The 16,316-nt window shown below is 39.8% G+C and overlaps 1 protein-coding gene and 1 long non-coding RNA gene across 7 annotated transcripts in view; one reads left to right on the forward strand and one right to left on the reverse strand.

The window, feature by feature from the left end:
- Window positions 1-16,316, forward strand: part of Ten-a (tenascin accessory) — a 442,890-nt gene that overhangs the window by 47,215 nt on the left and 379,359 nt on the right. The window lies entirely within an intron of this gene.
- The window catches only part of LOC139770914 (uncharacterized), a 166,520-nt gene that overhangs the window by 44,489 nt on the left and 105,715 nt on the right, over window positions 1-16,316 (reverse strand). The window lies entirely within an intron of this gene.

The raw sequence follows: 16,316 nt of genomic DNA on the forward strand, positions 1-16,316 counted from the left end.
CCTTATTTATTGCTCGAAAGGCACTGATCCCAGCCCTGACTATCCGACCTTTTATGAGATCGTTGTGTATTACTTAAAAAAACTTACCGCGGAAGTCATATTTCCCAAATTGCTCTCCTTTAAAAACGAGCGTTCATTGTGAAAACAAGAATAAAAAGCTTTGTAAATGCTATTCACAGAAGAAATAAAGCACAAGCAAAAGCCGTTCAACGATTTATTTGTTCCTTAGCGAGAATTCGTGAGAAAGCTGACTTCTAAGTTGAAAGTGTACCTACGTATATTTTTTTGTGTATTTTATACGTACATTGAAAATTTGTCTAACAGCAAATTTGAGTGGATGCACTCAGTGCGCACTGATGCATATTAAAGTCGTTTTACACTCTGATTTAACCTCTAATCTGTAAAGCAAAATGCAAATATCTCGACTGATAAAATGCCCAATACATATTTTATCAAATAGCACAATATAGAATATTGAGAATTTCGTAATTCCAGTCTGGATGGGAATAACCCGTTTATATTAAACATTATACACTTTATGTTTATTTGTGTACGACGGTTTTAATGTGCGCCAATGCGCACTAAGTGCATCCAATCGAATTCGCTACAGATAAATAAAAAAATGTAGCAACCTTTTTAACAATACTATAAATTTAAATCTACATTCGTGTGCAAACTGTAAATTATAACATTACAAAATTATATTAATTCTATGTCCATAACAAATTTGCATAAGCAAATAAAATTTCAGAAATATTGTCAAAAATACCTATTATCCATTATTATAGATGTACCTATATAATATATGCAAAATCAATGTTAAAGAAAGAATTTCTGAAGAATTCATGCAAAGATTAATTCATATCGGTGACAATTTTGTTGATTTCGGTTCGAAATTATATTATTATCGCGCGAATGATACAGCATATCTTATTGGAAATTGAAACGTAATCATATTGTCTCAAACAGCAGAGCCTGCATAGTTAGTTCGCCGGTCTTATGTGGTGCGAAGAAGAACGGTGACGACAAGAGGGTCGTAACGAGAGAACGAAAGGGGGACAATGGTTTGACATATCGCGCTGTCATCGCCACGGCGCGGCGTTGCTCGGACCTGACCGACCTCAGGGTAGCGATCTCCCCCTCGTATACTTATCTCCCGCCTACGCTCGATGTCCTCGTTTCTTCGTCGGACTTATCACCGCGCCGAGTTCAATGAGACCGCGATATCCCCAAACGAGAAATATGAACGTTTTCACAAAGCGCCGCGTCGTCCACAAGCCCTCCAATGCTACTCGACGGTGTTACGACCATCGATCAGCGAGCGAACCTTCGGTGAAAAGCACTGCGGCTCCTTTCGTGGCGCTTGAATTTTCTTTTTTCGGCACCGCGTATCAAGTGATGCACTCGTCGCCCTGCACAGCAGTGTCCGCGTGGACTTATTCCGTTAGTATAACAGGGACGGAATTAAAAAGAGTACATAATGTATAGCATAAAAAAATGAACTGCTCGATTATATAAATATGTATACAGTTTTTGGAGTAGATCTCGAGCAACATACGCACACATGTTAAATATTTTATTATATGATTGTTAAAGAGATTATGCGAGAACGTTGAACATCACCATGAGTAGCTATATACGTAATTATATAAATCAATATTTCGGTATATTCCCAACAGGCTTGATCGCGGTGAAATTCTCTCACATTTGCCTAATTGACGTTCTACCGTAGCGAAGTGATCCTTCGGACGTAATCATCATTCGACCCCGAAGGACATTTAAAGTGCAAGTCCCGATCGGTCAGGCAATTCCTGCAAACGGTAGATACGATTCGTGTTTCCGCGTTCGATGAATGCGGGCACGTCCCAGCTCGATAATATCTGCATCCCCTTGAGATATTAGCATATTATGCGAATAAAGTCGGGGGGGCTTCGGGAGGCGCAAAAATGTTTGAAACAAGAAGAGGGGCATCTCAAGTTTGCGAGAAAAATTGATTCAAACGCGTATGTAATATCCCACGTTAAAGTTTTTATTGCATCACGGGCTTACTGCGCGCACGCCGCTTTTCAAAATGGTCGTAGTTCACGCGATATAAATTGCATCGTCGATGGCTCGCTCTCCGCTCCGGTAAAGTTAGCCCAACCAGGAACGAAAAAATATGTATTTGCACGGCCAGGCAGATTGCCGGGGAAATGACACCGGATGAATCCGAAAAACAGTTTCGCGCGCTAACTCGACGCAAGATGATATTTTTCTGTCATGCAACGCCGTTGGTTTATTCATTTCTTTCATTAATAAAAAACGTGAAAAATGTCATGTATCATTTTCCGAAACTATTTCAGAACATTAAACATCTTTACGTAGAATAATAATGTAACATAATAATGTACCGCTATATATAATGTAATTGACCTATTCTTGTTAGCGTATATTTCCAACCATCGCGAACGGTTTGCTTACTTCTGTATTTATTGTATTATTAAAATTATCTGCGGAGATGAGAAAGGATATTATCACAAATTTCGTATGTTTAACGAGTATGCCATGCTTTTAATGAATGGCTTTTGATATGATGTGTATATATCAAAATTCACAGGAGCAATAATGCTTCACTTGTGAAATTCAATTTCATTACATTAAATTTATATGTCACCAAAAGTTTTAATAAAGAGCTCGTAAATTTAATATCGGTAAAATTCGTTCATCTGGATCAGTATTGACGAGGGGGTGCTCTCTCTCTCTCTCTCTCTCCTCTCTCTCTCTCTCTCTCTCTCTCTCTCTCTCTCTCTCTCTCTCTCTCTCTCTCTCTCGAACGCTGAAAATAAAAGTAATAATCCACATGGAGTATATTAGCTAGGTGTACACCATACCAAACGATTTTTATGTAACCACTGCTATCCATTTATACATTGCTATATAGAACAATATAGAGTCTGCTTTGAAAAGTGAATGCAATATTTTACGCATGCCTGCATAAAAATAACCGGCCCGGACACATTTTCCGAGGAACATTTTATTAACAAGGCTTCCTCTATTCACGAATATTTGTATATGTTTCTCTGTCAAACAGAATAAATTATTTTGTCGCTGGAATGTAGGATTTTATTTTTTTATGAATTTAATAAAAATGTAAAAATTGGAATATATATGAAAACTTAGGTTTGACTATGATACCTTACGATACTACGATACTTTATAGCTTTAAAATGTGATATCTTGCATATGTTTTCATTATACACTCATTATCCACCATTGTATACAAGAGAGTGTTGTGTTCAGCATTGCATTCGCCGTGAACGACAATGCGTGTAATTAAAAACAAACTTCGCAATGTACTTAAATGCAAAATGAAATTATAATTTACCGTCTGACGTTTTGCGCTCTTCGCCTTTTTCGGGGGAATACTGATTTGCTGCAAAACTTTCCCACCGTCCTACTTAGCCACGAGAAAGAAGCCGTACAGTTTTCTCTGAAGAAGATGTACGTGTTCCGCCAAGATTGGACCGATTTCTAGCAGTTTATTTTAGTTTTTGCTATATAAAAATATATACACTTGCACTCGCGAGGGCGCACATAAACACATATACACACGATCTTTCTTTGAAATGTAACGCTCGGGGAGGATATATAAAGTAAGAATTCGGTCGCGCTTAAACGTAATATATTGCATTTAGTTTTGCATAATGAATACAGTTTCGCTACTGTTTCGATTAATCTCAGGCCCGGCGGGCCCTCGTTCGCCGCAAAGCTGAAACATTCTCTATTCTCTTGCTTCACGGAAAGTGTTTAAAACGGTTTATCCCATCCTTTGAATGAGGAAATCTTTTCTAAAATTATTCCCCTGCGGGTAAGGGTTCGCATAAGCGTTCGCTGTTCCGTGTAGATGCGGCTCAAGCAGGAAAAAAGGCGGACCTTTGTAACCGACGGACCCTGTGTGCATCCTGTGGCAATTGGGTCTCCCTATCTAACGGAGAGGATGCGTTATTATGAAAACTTTACGCTTCCTGTTTTCGAGACCGCTAAAAGCCATAAGCACTATGTGATGCGCGCGTTCAATAGGGACCAGCGGTAATTGTACGAGAATCTCGTTTAAACAGGAAATTGAGCAGGCAAATGTTATAATATTTTTTAACGCGTTCTAAAACTAACGGATATTTCCGATCTGTATCATCTGGGTGAATAACTAATGCTATTTTAAGTTTATTGTAAACAAACAAGACGTAATAATCATTATTTTATCATTAAGGGGATCCTATAGTGGCAGTAATTACCGACATTTCTTAATTAGAAGAAATCTTTGAATTGGGTTTACAGAATTGCAAAATTCTTTTACAGAATTAAAGTACGCACAAAAATCTATTTCCGGACACACGATTTCATGTCAGAAATGAAAAAAAATTAAAAATTTGGGCACATACAGCTATCACCTGACGACAATATTTGCTTAAACAAAAATATTGCAGTTTATATATACAAAATGATACCCAGCGGAAGTAGGGACAACATATAGGAACAATATTGAGTAAACAGAACTAAGATTCAAAGCCTAGAAAAAAAGATTTTTACTAATGCAGCTTTATTAATGCAGAGGCACATGCAGGGTTCCGATTCCCCACCTGGGTGCTGAAAATCTATAGTGCACGTAACATATACTATAAGATTTTTAGCACTCGGGTGGGGAATCCGAACGTAGCCCAGGTTGATAGAATGAGCAGTATTGCGTGTAGCGAGAGATGGCGCAGCAATTGAACAAGGATAGATGCATCTCGTTAGACAAGGCCAGATACAGGCTGGTAACATAGAAAACGAATTAGAACGGAATTAAAAATGTTGACATTGTCGACATCGAGGAAGTTCGCCCTTCGCTATAGGATCCCCTTAATGCACGGAATTGTGTTTTATGTTAATTTAATTTCTAGGAGATATAATAAAAAAATGTTATACCACGAGATAATTAACCTCGATGTTATCGTATCTGAAAGTGAGGTTTAAACTTGTAACAATTTTGATATTAGAAATAAATCCACGGCAATAAATTCCTTGTTTCTCTTCTTACGGATGTCATAGAATCAACTTTGTCAAGAACTCGTGCAATTTCGTAGAGCATATCTTACACGGGCGCCGGTAGGCAAATTGAATTTAATGTTGCAATTACCTTGGTTAGATGTGGACGTTTCCAACTTGCATTGCCTCGCTAACTACACCAGCAAACTGTCTCATGTCACCGTCTTCCGGATTATTGATTTAAACCCGACCCGATGGTAAACGCTGTCACGTACAAGCTTGATAGCGTACACACGTGCACGTGAAAAGTACGCACACGGAAAAGAGAGAGAGAGAGAGAGAGAGAGAGAGAGAGAGAGAGAGAGAGAGAGAGAGAGAGAGAGAGAGAGAGAGAGAGAGAGAGCTTGCTACGCGAAAGACGTACCGTAGCAAACAAAATAAGAGAAAAGAATATTCGGGGTGAGCAGTGTAAAGAAAACGGAAACTGCGGGGACTCTCGAGAATAGGAGGAATAAAATATTCGCGCGGCAGAGAAAATGGTTCACGGCTCTCGCGGTGTCGAGATAAAGAGACGTTATTGCTTTTTCCGGCAGGCTAATGCGAACGGAAAAATTGTCGCCCGAACGAGGAAACGGGAGGCGAGATCCGGGCAAGAATAGGACGTTACCGCGAATTAACGCGCGCGCTTCTACGTACTTTTCACCTCGTTAGGAGTGAAAGTTAATGAGCTTCACGTGACTGATCAAAAAATTTTGTACACGCGCCGTTGCGTGCTGGGCCGCGTTTGCAGATTATATCGCTTATTACGGCACACTATAAATATCTACAAGAATGTAATTAAGGCAATTGATTCAAATTTTATAAAATAGCAAATTTCATAGGTAACAGACGATTTTAGAGCGATCGTGTCTCAAAAAGGCGCACATTGGTGCGAAATAGCACGAAGCTACTTCCATTGATGTTGTGTGCTAAGTCTCATCAGAAAACAATTTTTAATTAAATATATATTCTTAATATACTTACTTCTTTTATTTAATTCCGAACTTTGTTAGAGAAAAACTGAAAATCCCCCGTCGACTAGATATAATCGTCAATTGCGCTCGGAGGAAAGTTAGAGTATGCTGTCTGTTCCAAAGTTAACCTGATGTAAATTAAATTTATCAGGGAAGAAGCGTTTCCGTGTTGCAGACGAGTAAGGATACGGGATCGATCTCTACGAAAAGTGCACCACTAACGTCCCGGGAGTTGCATGAATCTGGGAAAAGGTTCCACGCCGCGCACATCTCGTAATTACTTATACGCGCAGGACTACTCCTCGCGTTCTTTCGGACTCGACATCGGCTCGCGAAATTCATCGCGATTGAAAGCGGATAATGTGATAGCTAATAACAACGTGAAGAGGATGATCCTTAGAGCATTTATTTATACACGACACAGCGCGGGCGAGATTCATTCTCTCTCTCTCTCATCGAGAGAGAGAAGTAATCTTCACCGCTATATATGGTTTGCATACGTCTTGCACAAACTCGATATCTCTTTCGAATGGCGCATCGAAAGCGATGAGATTAAATGGGTGGCAACCGATCGATTTCAGTGACTAAAGACTCGCGAGTAGATTTTTATTAGATTTCTCCTTGACCTGACGGGAACGAGATCTCGAAAAGAGGGTGCGCGCTTCTCCTGAACAAGCGCTTAATCTTCCCGGACGACGAAGCGGCTCAAAATTTCAGCTACGCTTCGCCGCTCGTGATTGATTGGTCAGGAAACGTAAGCTCGGCTTAAAGTTTTAATTTCAGTACCGCCTATACGGGATTCTAAGAGATTTAATACAAACATTTTTTCATCCATAAGCTAAAGGCCACTCCTCCGATCGATTCTTGTAGCTACTTTGCGTTTTCGCTTAAGCTTGCGGCGCTAAAGCTCGTCGTGTGATTTGTTTTTCAATTCGGCTCGATCATGATACACATATAAACTACGGGCGTAGCGTGGACGTCGGCACGATGATAATTCATTTCGATGTAACGGTGTAACCGCCCTCGGCCGTCTATTTACCGCGGGGCGTACATAACGCTGGATAGAACTTCAGCCGCGATGTAACTATAGATCTTTCTGATTACCACGTCGAGGCGGAAAATACGAGGGTATAAAATGGACGTTGCCCCCGCAAAAATCAGATAAGGAGTACGGCCGACTGCTGCCCTACTTCCTCACGCCGCCGCGCCGCTCGAACAGATGCGGATGCACCTTAAATTTATAACGACGAGACGAACAAGAAGCTGTCAGGTCCACGTGCCGTGACAGGATTTCATCTCGGGCGCGATTCTAGTCGCTTATCAGTGTTACTTTCTCACTCGTCGAGCTCGTGCAAACGAGATATCTATCTGATAAACAGCATATTGCTGTGAGCAAATAATATGAGACTAGTCCTGTTTGCTAAAATTCTTTGAGATCCTCTAAAACTCTTCGTGTACTTTAATTGTAAAGATTCAGTTTATGTTTTTACTCGTTTATTTTATCACGTATTCAGCTTTGGAAACTTATGATTGTATTTAATGTATTACGTATTAAATTTAGCAATGAAGTTAAGAAATCATTGAAGTAAGTTTGTATAAAATGTTTGTATAAATAAATATTTTTTCTAATTCTTAGCCCTAAACAGCGAGTAATCCGTAACCATTGTGCAGATCAATAGACGATTGCAATACGATATCGTGTACAAGAATCCTGCTACAGACAGAAGCTCAACCTCGCTTGTCCTTTTGTACTTGTGTCACTTTGACACCGCATCACAATTGTCTCTGGTTACAATTGTACGGGACTCCACAATCAAACATGGCATATCGGATGCAAGCAGATAGACACGACCTAGATTTTAACCTTTCGTAGAGAAATGTAGTTCTCGAAATTATTCTTCAATCAGTCAAACATTTCTTGCGTAATACTAAACAAAGCGCTCGTACTCAAGATAGTAACAGTAATGAGGCTTTATTGACTATAACTGGCAATCTTTATTAATAAGTCACGACGTTTCGGCTCTAATTCTCTGTTTCTTATATAGTCTTTAGATCTGACGAGCAGGCACACTGTCGTGACTAGCGAAAGTCTTTGTTAGAACATTATACACTTGAAAAGGACTCGAATTAGAGTCGAAACATCGTGACTTATTAATAAAGATTGCCAGTTATAGTCAATAAAGCCTCATTACTGTTATTTATCCACTGGCGAAGAAAATTTTCTCACTGTTCAAGATAGTAAGTTGACAGTTCCTGAAAGATATAAAAATAAATTGTTCTAATTATATGTATAAAATTTCATTTTTATTTTTAGAATAACAATTTTTTGAGATACCTATAAAGTAAATCTAGTATAACTTTCTTAAAATAATTTGAATTGTCCTGGTTGCTCGAAAGTTAAGACCTCCATATCGAGATTTGAGAATATCCTATGAAGGTACAGTCTCTTGAGAGCGCCGAGGTCCTCGATAATTGACTCTGTCTTCAGTTCCCGGGTTCGTTTCCAAGGAACCTAATTTATTTCCCCTACGTGGTGCTGCGTATATTTTTTCGCGCGTACCATTCCTCGCCCACGAATCTACGTCGCCAGGGAAAGATATCTCGAGATACGGATTTCGCCTGTAAATCTGATCCGTTCGTATCATATCCTTGTGTTAGACAGCAATTCTACGCTTTTCATGTGAAACCGTACACGGAGCAATATCCTTCTTTACTTTCCTTTTTCTTATTAAAATTTTCGATTACGTGCAGATTGTGTAAAATAAATTATAAATATAAATCATAAGTATAAATATGCGTAATAAATGTAAAATAAATATCTCAATTATTCGTCATCAGTAAAAATTCAAAGTTATACGATAAAACTTGATATATTTAACGTTATTAGTGCACGCAAATAATAGAAATTACATATAATAAAATAATATTTATATACGTATTGTATATAAATTTGTTATATTTTGATATCTTAGTAGTTTTGTTCAACAATTTTTATATAAACTTTAAATATATTATATAATAAAACGCATATTTTACAACTTTATTTTTCTGAGATGTGCGAGAAATAACACGTTAATTTCGTTATTGCAAAATGTTCAGTTTACAATATCTAGATTAATGCTAAATACACTTATTTTTACATTCCTCGAGAGTGAGTCTTATAAACTTCTTTTCATTTCCTGTAATATTTCCACAGTTCAGACTGTATTGCTTGTTTGCATATCTGCTAAGAAAGACAAAAGTGTCTCTCTCTTTCTCTCTTATTATCATACTTTTTCGTTATCATAAAAAATAGCTGTTTTAGAATAGTTATCTTGGAATAACGTTTTATAAGATAAGCATTACTAGATATATATTATTTGATTGATCCAACGCATATATGAGATTCGAGACGCGAATGTTTTGCGAATGTTTAGTGCGCATGCAATATTGCTTCCATAAACTTATATCGTCTTTTATTACACGGTTTACAAACTTCATACTGTTTTAAACTCACTTGTTTTAAGTTTCTATTCTCTACTTTTTCCTTCTCGCTTCCGCGTCAGTTCTTTCGAAAATGACGTGTCCGAGTGGGAATCGATTTATATGATCGATTAAGTAATGCAATTGTGACTACTGAGTTTGAAACTCGCCCATTAGACATCAAGAAACTGCCGAGGAAATCAAGTTAAAACTTTACAAGTAACAAGCACGAAGTTCCCTGGCGAATTCTTTCTCTGTCTCAGATATACGAGTAAAAATCAAGCCCGATGATAAAGCGGACTATTCGAGCGAACAGGCAACTTGAAATTGAATGCAGCGCCGATCACCTTTTTCGCATCTCTCTTCTCTATTGCGCGAACGTTTGCGTTACACGTTTGGGTATTATGTTCGGCACATTTCGCGCGGTATTATTCGATAGCTAGACAAAACGTTTCCCGTGACAGCCTGAGGGAAGAGAAGGGCGATACCGCCGGGACGGTCTGCATTTACGAGCAAGAAGAATACGGCGCATAAGACATACGGTTTTAGACGGTTTCCAGCCACGGAGCACACGACGTCTTATAAAATGCAACCACTAAATTACGGTTCTTACGACAGGCCGCGTCGTAAACATTCATATCTCGTTGTTTGACATCGGATACAGGGCGGGTGGAGCGCAAACAACCGGGGCTACAATATCTCGATAAAAAATGTGCCCCATTACCGTGAAATTTTGCGTATAAGCTCCTTCCTTTGCCGTTCCCTGGCCGGCTCTTTTCGTAAAGAGCCGCAACGTCGAGTCGCCCCGAGCGACGTCAAAAGTTCCGTAATCAGCCGACGGCAATGTTAAAGATTATGACACCTCTCCATATATGCGTATATATCTATGGTATCAGGGGTTCTCAGAGTACCTCCAGTTCTTTCATAATGATAGATATCCTGCCTATCTTTCGTACCATTTGCATTGGTACAAATCCGAATATAGGTAGTGTCTGTTTCAACGTTCTCGCGTACGAAATCCCTTTGCAACGTTATTACCGTCAAGCCAAATGCAAAGCGGATATCATGTTGTCTCGAGGAAGTGAACATCAACGAACGGTACCGTTCTGTCATATCAACGTATTGTTCGTGAGCCGATCTTAAGCCATTAGCTTAGGTATCAGTACGTGAAAATCATCTTCCAACCAGTTGGTGATGCACTCGACGATATCTAACTGGCTCCGAAAATCGTACATCGTGCCGTTTGATCGGCTAATGTCGAATATATAGGCGACGCATGCTGACCGCATGGCAATAAATATCGATAATCGATATTCCACCAGAGGCGATTTGGTTCGGGCCCGCGCAACGCCAGCAAGGTGCGCGCCGCAAGAGCGCGCGAGAGAAAGAAAGAAAAACCGAAAGAGGAGATGGAACGTGCGGGACTGAGCGCGAGAGACGAGATCTTTGACGCTTTCAAAACCAGAAGCGGCACTCTGCTTCGTATTAAAAACCTTACGCTCGAAAGGACGCTTTCAGCCGCACTGACCGACGGTGAATGACGAATTTGTGACCTCCTTTGCAAAAGCAATTATGTTGCTCCTTCCCTCGTCCTCTTTCCACTATTCGCAGTAGCGAATATCTATAACCCCTCTGATGCCCTTTTCCTTCCTTGTCACTCTCCCTCTCTCTGTCTGTTTCTCTATCTGCTGCTTTCTTCTGCAGCCATGAACAGTTGGCTTTTACATTTTCAAGCCTCTCGCAGGGAAAATCGCTCTTACATTCAAATCAAAGGACCTCCTGACCGCGTCGCTAGAAATGCTTTACTCTCATCGCGGTTAAAGTTTTGCTACGCGATGGTTTAATCTCCATCTGACGACCCAACATATTTTCTTATTGCTATTTCAGTATCATTGTTTACTCAGCCTGAGCAAAGGGGCAATTTCTTTTGTCTGATAACTTTGTCAGTGTTTCTTTTTTTCTAGCTTGATATCTTTTTTTTTTTTTATAAAGTAATTAGATGAAATTGCACATATCGATCGGTTCAAATCGGTTTTATCGTAGCATCCGTTGTTATTGCAAGTAGAATTGCAAATGCGATTGGTCAGTTTTAGTTAAAGCAACAAAGCGATGCACGGCGTATCGCTCTTGATGCCAAAGTCTTTGTATCAAAGGCCTGGCAAAAAATGTTCGAATAATAGCAGGACGTACGACATAAAAGCACACAAACATCGTATTTTACTACGGTTAAAAGACGATTTCTGAAAAATATAAATGCCTGCCGGACAGATGTATAACTGCGGTTTTAATCGGTTGACAAATTTTCCATGTTTTATTTTGCCACAAGTTTTATTTTGCAAAAAGCGTATATTTATTCGATGACTTTAATGAAGTTCTGATAATAAACCGGGGAATAAAGATTTATTTTAAGGTCTGTGTATGCAGAGTATCGCAAAGAGAAATATGAATTTTAGTATTTATCCCGGAGAGAGAGAGAGAGAGAGAGAGAGAGAGAGAGAGAGAGAGAGAGAGAGAGAGAGAGAGAGAGAGAGAGAGAGAGAGAGAGAGAGAGAGAGAGAGAGAGAGAGAGAGAGAGAGGAGAGAGAGAGAGAGAGAGAGAGAGAGAGAGAGGGGGGGGAGAGATGATTACGCGAGAGATGTTGAGCTTGTATTGTTACGATCAAGCAAACATGTTACGCATAATTTCTTCTTTGCAAGCATCCGAAGCGAGGTGGATAAAAGAATAATTTGTGCTCGGATAATTGCTTCCTAATGGCCGCGAATCTGATATCTCATTCTCCTTTCCATTATGCTTTGTTCCTTATCTGTCTCGGTCTTCACTTCGATGCCACGAGCTGTTCGACGTCAATCCACCGATTTAATGATGATATCATATTGCATAACCCGATGTGTATTTACATTGCATGGTATGGAAAATCGCTCTTGTATCACGCTTGTCGTATAATTCGATATCTTGCATAAGCGAGATTCATCTCTTAACAAGATTTTGTTTTAACAGTTATTCTATGCTCAGGGACAATACGACACGCACGTCGATATGCGGGAGATTTTAATTTCAGCTGATCCGCGACTTCTGACCCTTAAAATTTATATGCCGTATATCGCGCTGCATTTTGTTGCGAGTAGTTTACGGTTTAATATGATTCCCGCGCGGCAAAACTACATTTTCCAATTCGCATACCATGCGAGTCTCGACTAGGGGCGGTGAAAACGTTAGGTAAAAGGGTTCGCGCGCGAAACTTAATAAATTAATCCCGTAAACATGGAGAATCGCGTTTCGCCGGCTATTTCGTGCGTGCATCATGAACACGTGCACGCATCCGCGGCGATGCAATACATGCTCGCGGCTTTGGCGGTGCAAGTCCCGCGGAAAATATCAGTGTGCACATCGTTCTGCCTCCTCCCCTCTCTCCCTCCTTCGCGTGATATATTTACTTAATAAACGTTCCGAACGGCAGGAAAATTTAAATTAAATTTATTCAGTGAAAACAGCGTGTAGGCACGAGGGCGGCCGCAATATTGTTTGCGAGCGAACGAAATGCGCAAGAGCCGGTGATAGGGTGAGAGAGAGAGAGAGAGAGAGAGAGAGCAAGTGAATGGGGAGGTGACCAGAAAGGACAAATGGACACAGAGAAAGAGAAGACTGTTAAAGTAGTGAGTGGATAGAGTGAAACAGACGGAGTCGAATAGAAAAGCGGACACACAGAAGGAGTGCGGAGATAGAGCGCGAGAGAGGAAGAAGGCGACGAAAGAGGGCTGCGAAAGTACGGACTGTTATAAAACGAAGTGAAAAGCTCGAGAGGGATGGTGGCGCGTCTGAGTGACGGCGGACCGTTGATTCGGCTGTGGGAGGGAAAAAAACGTGGAAATATGCTCTCGGCACGCTTTTCGTACGACGGAAATGTGTCAAATTCGCGCGTGCTCCGTCTGCCGTGTATGTTCGAGCACGGCAGCGCGGAGCCGCGCCGGGGAGGATCGGTGATGATGGCGCGTGCTGTGACAGAGGGTGCGGGTAACGACAAAAAAAATATTCGTCCGCGTTTCATTTCGTTCGTTCGCCGGGCGTTTGCCGCCCGGGGTCGCGCCGTTGTTTTCGTATTATCCGAAATTCTTCCGGTGTCAATGGCCCGTAATTTGAGCAAACAACGACCGGCTAAACGGCTCACGACTGTCCGCCCGTTCATAAATTCGTGCGGGTCTCTTTTATTACTATCGCGATACGTTTCGCAAACTGCCGCGACTGCGTAACGCACGATTGAGCACTCAGCCTTGTGCATTTTCGCATACTGCGCGGCGCGGCGGCGAGAAATTTTATTGTGCTCTTCCACAAGTTGTTTGCTCAATTACTTGCGCGTGGAATGCTAAATGAAGTTACAAAAATATCACGATGCAAAATCCTTTTTGCATTTCCCGTGTATAACTGCGGAATTTATCAAGAGACGAGCGATGCACTTTTTGAAATGATGCCAACAATAAGAAAAGAGGATTTACCGTCATTACATAAGTTTTTATCCTGTTATACATAAAAAAAATAAAGTGGAGGTACATATCTTAAGTTCTTGTTACATTTTTGCAGACTTTAAGTTGGGCGACTCGAGACAGATGCTGACGTTAACGCTCGCCTCAAATTACTGCTTTCACACGTCGCTTGTTTTCTTGAAAATTAGCATGTTGATTAAAATTCGACTTGAAAGTCGCTTTGAAACGTGAAACTGGACCGTAAGTTTCTCGGGTAGAAAACGCGTAGAGAAGCGAGAGCCGTCGATGCCGGGTCGTGGACAAAGTGGTCATATTTCGCACAAGTGTCCCATGTCTACCCTTTTGTCTTTTCCCTAGCGGCAACCGTTGAAAGCAGCTTGCTGTAAGCGGATATTCTATTTAGGAAAAAAAGTTGGAAGCGTGCTTGTTCCTTACCGTTATAAAACTGCTTATCGACCGGCTTTACTTTACTCTTCCTTTACTGCATAGATCCACTTCGTTTGAATATGTAAACTAATTTATTTCTATACCCTCTTTTCTCGGATCGGGCAATATATATATAAATACGATCTTCTAAAGTACTTTATTTAGCGGAAGGAGTGCATGACCGAAATCGCCAAAATGGTTGAACCGTTAGCAACGTGAGTCGAGTATGTACACCTATCTACCAGCTGCATAAATTCGGTCTGAGTGCGATGATGCCGCATTTATGACGAGGGCAACGTCGTTTTCAAGAGAATCGTCGCCGCCGGCGGAGAAACTCTTCATGGAAAATCACATTGAAGTTTGAAAAATTCGATGGCACGCTCGAAACAGACTGGAGCTCACTCGGGGGAACGCTGGGTGGACGGCTGCAATTGCTCACGGAACGTATCTTCCTTCTCCCGAGCACGGCGAACAGATTGTCAGAAACCGTCGGATCGTTCGTTAAAGCGAAAAATCACGTGCGCGAGATTTACTTCGATTTCATATTTTTTCGATTGCATCGTCTGTCTGCGCCGTTCCCAAATGTTGATTTATCGTGAAACAAACTTTGCTACTCATGACTAAACATTAGGAAATAAATATTTATCTTACTAAATTTTTGAGGGATAAAAAAAGTCGAAACGTCATATATTCGGATAAAAAAAATTATTTCTAGACTATTTTTAGACCAATCCGACAAAAAAGGCAATATTATTCAATTTTTGATTGACACATATGTCTAAAATATTTATTATGACGAATTTTAATTGTGCCATAAATCCGTACATTATTAATGCAACTTCATATCGTAAATATTGTAGAAATTCAAAGCAATTCTCTTTTAACTCGACCTTAATTACTGCTTAACTCGTGAAGTTCGCATCAAGTACATGGTCTTAATCATTAAGGCATACCATTCAAATTCATTTTACTTAGTTTGTGGAGCTGTGCTCGCCTCATTTCATCTCTTTACATCTGCTTTTCTATTTGCGCGGATGTAAAAGTAAATTATAGAAATTTATTCATTCCGAGTGCACTTTATGCGTTCTGCCTCAAAATTCTACTTGAAATTTTTCCGAAGCAATAACATTGCGAATTTATCAACATTTTTAATATATTCGTGCATAATGTTATTATCTAATGTTATTAATAGAAAGTTGAATCAATTAACTGTGTTTAAAATAACTAAAATTATTGTAATAAAAAAATTACTTCTTGTTATTGTAAAATTATTTTTTATTAAGAATATTCTTTGTTAATTCATCAAGTATTTTCTATAAACAATTTTTAAATAAAGATTTTATGAACTTTGTTTTCAGATTTAATAAGTAGAGACAGAAATTTCATCGCACGGAAAATTTCAATTTTATTGACTTATAATGATATAGGCGAATGATGATTAATAACGACTCGTCAGAATCATAAATGTCTTTCTGAATCCATTTCTTAAAATATATTAATGCAATCGTGCTGCTTAACAAATATCACAAGTGGCTATTTAGAATTACATTTATTAATGATCGTCGTAATGAATACATCGCTGATATAAAATTTGCTAAACCTGCATCATACTTGCGCATTATGGATGCAAAATTTGCTAAACCTGCATCGTACCTGCGCATATTGCAGAATATAACAATAAAGAGCAATTTATCTCTTTTATCTATGGCTCTTGAAAAGCCATGTAGTTTGTATGATGTACCTTATTACGGATTACAATAAATTTCAGGAAGCGCATTATGAGCCTCTAATGAAGATTATGTATCGAGGCTAAAGATAAACTGAGGAAATCCGACCTAACAATTCTACCTGAAAACCCGATGTTGCGCGGTTATAGTTGACACACGAGATTATGGAGGCATCTCGTAAATTGCTCTACGGGTAACCTGTTCG

This window comes from Temnothorax nylanderi, unplaced genomic scaffold, assembly GCF_030848795.1.
Source record: "Temnothorax nylanderi isolate EJ_2023f unplaced genomic scaffold, tnyl_v1.0 TNYL_tig0034_pilon, whole genome shotgun sequence".
Lineage (NCBI taxonomy): Eukaryota > Metazoa > Arthropoda > Insecta > Hymenoptera > Formicidae > Temnothorax > Temnothorax nylanderi.